Consider the following 6000-nt stretch of genomic DNA (forward strand, 5'->3'; position numbering starts at 1 on the left):
GTGTGTAGTAGAGGTCATGCTCACGTGGTCTGTGAGCTCTTGACTCTGTGGTTGCACAATTAAGAGCAGTGATAGGGATTAAGGGGAAGAGGAGGAGGAGGAATCAGTTGGTCAGCCTATTGCCTTCCTCCGTCTCACCCCACCTACTTCCTTGTAAAATGCCTCTTGTTTGGCAACCCTCAGTCATTCACACACAGACACTCTCTGCCCTTCCTTCCACCACGGAAGAATTGGATCTTAGCCCAAATGTTTTGCTTCTGCCCAGTTGAGGCCTGGTTCTTACTAAGGCAATAAACATTTTCTGAGCTGGACCATTCCTAGGTGCGGGGGCTCACATGGTTGAGTTCTCAATGTGTGGAGTAGCAGAAGAAAAGTAGATGTTCAGAAGATGACTAAGAAGCCAAAGCCTTTCTTCCTGAGGTTTCATTTTGCTACGTGAAAGGATTTTTTTTAATTGATTGATTCATAAGTAGCTGCCTGAAGAAATAAGCTTAGCCAAGAAATGAGCTGAACAACTCACTGAGAACTTGATTTATCTATACCTGCTTACATAGCTAGAGAGCTAGCTAGCTAGATGATAGATAGATCAGTGTTTCCCAACCTTGGGCCTCCAGCTGTTTTTGAACTACAATTCCCATCATCCCTGACCACTGGTCTTGCTAGCTAGGGATGATGGGAGTTGTAGTCCAAAAACAGCTGGAGGCCCAAGGTTGGGAAACACTGAGATAGATGATAGATAGATTAGATAGATAGATAGATAGATAGATAGATAGATAGATAGATGATAGATGATAGATAGATAGATAGATAGATAGATAGATAGATAGCTAGCTATGGTTACTGCCACTGAAAATGAATTTTGCAGCATTTGAAGTGATTCCACCAACACCAAGTTCACATTACAATGCAACAATTATGGCTTAGGAAAATTGTAAAGCAAATGTTTTATGTATGACAAGCCACTATTTTAAATGTAAGTTGCGTAATGTTCAGAATGATAAAATATAGATACAACCTACCTGGTGGTGGTTGTTTTTTTAGTTTAATACATTTTTCTGAGGAATGAATTTCATGTGGCAAAATCTAACTTGATTTGCTAGTTTTTTCCCTTGGTGCAGTGCCTGCCTCAGTTACATTTTAATTTCTAAAGGTGCATAGGTTCTTCAACTCGTCTAGCAGAAAACAGTCTGGAAGGAATTATTGCACTGGAGGCATTCCCCACCTCACCCCAGTGTTAATATTAAAGCAGGAAAGTATGGTTAACAACTTATAGAGAAGCCTGACAGTAGTAATGCCATTCCATTACACCAAGGAGGTCTTCAGGCCAAATACCAATTGGGATTTGTGAGGGAACATTAACTTCACAACCCTCACACAAAGAGTTCTGTTCTTGGACAATGAATATCACGTTGAGCTCAGTACAACTAAACGTATTGTCAGAAATATTGATTAAATATCTTAATAACAAATCTGAGTTCTTAGGCTGGTATAATGAAGGGATCTCTATTTCAACAGAAGAGTAAACATATATTTGTGGCCTTTTGGTGATTAAAAATCACTCCCTTTTAATAGTAAACTCAGATAGTAAGTGCCAGCAGAAATGAATCGGAGATGAGGCAAAATGATGCTTGGGGAAACCCTGAGGATCCAGAAGTACAAAAATCTTCCTCCTTTTTTAAACAACAACTAAAACCTTCAGCAAGGAGTAAGCATGTTCAGTAGCCACAAAATATTGGGTATCAGTTGGAAAAGAAAATCAGAAAACATTGCACCGGTAGGAAGATTCTGTTACTTAGTTCACTGATCTATGTCTTTTAGGGCCAAACTAGATATAGCATGAATTGCCTGATTGCTGTTAATGGGCATTTTTAAAATTATGCAAATAGTAATCACAGGGGAACCTGAGCAGCCTCAGGACTGTGGGGCAGGGTTTAAACATTAACCTCCTTTAAAGGGTTAGGTTTATAAGTTATTAAAGATATACTATTTCTTTATGTACACTGTAGGTTTGGGGGTGTTGCTGTTTCAATGTTGCATTGTTGATGGTTTTTTTAATTAAAAAAATAGTCATTCATCACCCAGTCTTTGGTTATGAGCTGCCTAAGAAATTAGGAAAATAAACAATGAAAAATGATGAAAAATTTAAGGATAAAAATGTCTTCTGGGAACCTTCTGGCTCTGAAACAAGAAAATATATCTCCTGAGTGTGTTGCTACGGCTTGAACTGAACAATAGAATTTATTCATAGTATTCATTTCCAACACCTCACATATTCCATCTTTTAGTAAAATACTTGAGCCTCAAGGGCCATTTGTTCTAATCTTCTAATTAGTTCAGTGAATATAAAAACTGTGCCATTTCTTTACCTTCCAGTAAGCTAATACTTTCTGAGGTTTCCCCCCACAATTATTGGTAAATGTGCCTTCACGTAAAAGGAATCCTTATCACTGTGTTAATGCATAACCAATATCTCAAGTCAATTGGAAGAGAATATCTCAGGTGCAGCAATAGGGAAGTAGGAATATACGATTTGTAAGACCCCCCAACATGTTGTGCAATGAACAGGGTTTAACAGTAAAAACGATTAGATGTCCCTCGCACAAGCAATTGGGGCTGACTTTCAAATGTCCCGTGTTTACTATCTGTTTTTAGATTTTCTTGATAACTCAGTTCTGGGCGAGACCAATTGTAACTAGATTCACATAGGGTAGACTTGCCATACGTCAGGAAAATTCATGACATGTTGTCAAGGCTTCCAGAAAGCTATTCCGGTTGCAGCAAGAGCAGAGAAAACAAGGAGAGTCCTTTTTAATGAGTTTATTCGATCATAATAGCAAGAGACAAAAGAACGTGCAAGCCTTAACAATGGCATTGCCCTGAACTGAGGTCCTCCTCCCTCCTTCCTAACAACAGCATCTTGCCTTACGGTGGCCACTCATGGTCAAATGTCTCTAATTCCTTTGTTCCTGCACTCTTAACAAATGCAGAGTTCTGGGAGAAGGAGAATCAGAAATACTCTCCAGTGACAACGTGTCAGCTGGCTGCTCTGCCACAGTCTTCTAACACTTCCCAACTCTTCTGTTTGTCTATCTCTGAGCTGTGACTTTTCTCAAACCCCTGCTGCAAATCAATGCTGCATCCCTCTTCTCCTGAAGCGTCAGGGTGATCTCCACCATTCCTCCTCCATCTTGCCCTCTTGAGTCCAATCCCTGACACATGTCGTGGTTTCCGGGTGTGAAAAATGACATTGGGGAAATTATGCCGAATTGGCAAAATGTCAGGGAAAACACGGATGTATGGCAGTGCAATGGAAAAAGTAGTGAAAACAGCTCCAAAAGATAAAAATCACTATTTTTGGCAACCCTACACAGAGGGGAAAACATGAACCGCTATTTGTGTTGTCGTTGCTGCTGCTGTTGTGCAAACACTACACACATCTGTTCCATCACTATATTATCTATTCAGGAATATCTATTCTCGCATACTTTGCATAGAGGGTCTAATTAATGGCTAATTTCAAACAATTTATCTGATTTTATACGTAGAGCAGGCTTCCTCAGCCTCGGCCCTCCAGATGTTTTGAGACTACAATTCCCATCATCCCTGACCACTGGTCCTGCTAGCTAGGGATCGTGGGAGTTGTAGGCCAAAAACATCTGGAGGGCCGAGGTTGAGGAAGCCTGACATAGAGAGAAAGAAGTTAAAGTTGAGGAAAAGAAGTTAAATAGCTGATGGGGCCAAATATCAACCCATTCATCTTTTGCCAGGGCACTGAGCTGATTTTCTCACACACACCCCAACATACACATTTGCAGGCATGAAGGCTCTTTAACGGGAGATATTATGTGTCTCAATTAACCTAAGTAGGCAGGCTTTGAGGCTGTGTGTCTACACCACAAACAGCTGGTGAGAGGGGGTCATAAGTAAAGCAAAGTTTTGTTTATGTCTCCTTTCCCTCATTTCTGAGAAGGAATGAACTGGAAGGGACTGACTTTCACTACACTACAGATCAAGGGTGCTGGCTCCTGGGGGCCGAGGCACTTTGGGGGGTCCTGATTTTTTGTTTGTTTTTTGAGGGGGTAGGCCCCTCAATTGTCTGAAACAGCTGATACCTCTGCTACAGATAGATCACAAGCATTCACTTGTCGGGAGGTGTCAGAGACATGGCCGGCAGATAGGAATCTGCAGAGGGGGAGGAAGAGGCAGAGGAAAACAGGAACTTGACTCATTCACACAACAAAAGTGAGATAAGCCCTTCTCGCTCTAGATTGCTGCCTGTAAGTTTCCGCAGCAGCACAGAGATGAAGGAGCAGGATGCAGGTGGTAGGAGGGGGTTGGATTAAACTCCAGAGAAGGAGGAATAGGCTGCACCTGAGTCTCCAAGAAACAGGAGGCGGAGCAAGTGATTAGAACAAAGGAAGACCCGCAGGAAGCAGAGCAGGCTTGGGGTATAGCTGGCCTTGGAAGGGACCAGAAGCCAGTCGAGTCAACTGACTCGGACAGTGAGATATGAGTTGTGGGAAGCTCGGGTTGCTAAAAGCCTGTTGATAAATATACCTCAACAAATGAATTTATTATTTCAGTCACAGACCAGTTCCAGCCTACATACAATATCAAGGAAGTCATAAAACATGATAGGGATACATTTGAATTTGCAATTAGGTATAACAGGGACAATAGAGATATAGCAACAGTTAAAAAATATATAAATTAAAACTTAGTCACTAACATATAACCTAAAAGCGACCACTTACCACCTCAACTGCCAGCGTGTCGTGTCTTGTGTGGGAGAAGTGCTTAACCTAACAAGAGGAGGCTTGCATTTTTGATGTTCCCAAATGCTTATTTCATCCTTCCTTGAAGCTTCCAGGTCGGTTCAGTTCAGTAGGAGGCCCTGTTTGTATGAACCAACACCTCCATGTGGGCAGGGCATATGTAGTAGTCCTTACTACTTGAGCTGGGGTGGACTCATGAAAGCTCCCACTGCTTCTGCAAGAACTGAGCAGCCACAACTGTGTAGATTGCTGACATGGAGACAAGAGTTCACACCAATGGCTCCTGTGCACGAATCAAGGCACAGCCCATCCATGCTCCTGTAGCAACAGAGGAAACCACCTCATGGAACTAGCAAAAGGCCTGTTTAGATTCTAGTTGCCCTTTCCCTTAGCATTATTAACTAGGGGTGCTGCCAGATGACCTATTTATTGAGCATTCATCCTGATTTGAACAGACAACACTGGCTATTTAATGAGCATTCATTCTGATTTGTTTGTGGGGAGGTTAGATGACATTGCATCAAAGCAAGTGTTATGCCACACGTTCTAGTGCATTTCCCAAACACTTTTCTTACCTCAAATTTTGGGGAATTGGATCTGTTGCACAAGATCTTCCAACCAATTTTATTTGCGCAACCAGATTTTGCCAGTATGCAACTAAATCCCACCCAAAAATAGCAGCACTCTGAAAGCACCCAGGAGAATTAGAAGAATAGGAATGAGAGAAGAATTTGTTTCATAATAGCAGCTGAAACTTTGCTAGGGTCACCAGAGAATTCAATGTGCCCAAATGATGAGTCAAAGGCTTTCAACCCATTTGACCCCCCAGAAGCTACTTACACATTTTGTTGTGTTATGCATAAATTCTTTCAGTCAGCAAATAAAGCTAAGTATTCACAATTCCCAGTAGCTGTGGAAGCTGCACTTTCATTTCCTGAAACACTTTTTTTCTTCTTCAAAGGAGTCTTTTTTATCATTATGTCAGCAAGATACATTTACCACAAGATGAGAAGAATTATTCTTTTTTTCTTTCCTGGGGTAGTATCTTCTCATAAAACTAGAGCATCTCTTATTAATGATTCCATTGTTTTGTTTGTACTTCTGCCCTGGTTTAAGAAGACCTAAATATTTGCTACTTTCATCACTTTAGACAGGTAAGTGGGAAAGTATCTGTTTTTCTTTTTAAAACAGCCTATGTAATAAATCTTGTGGAGCCTTTTATATA

This window comes from Podarcis erhardii (assembly GCF_964252035.2).
Source record: "Podarcis erhardii genome assembly, chromosome: 1".
NCBI classification, from domain to species: domain Eukaryota; kingdom Metazoa; phylum Chordata; class Lepidosauria; order Squamata; family Lacertidae; genus Podarcis; species Podarcis erhardii.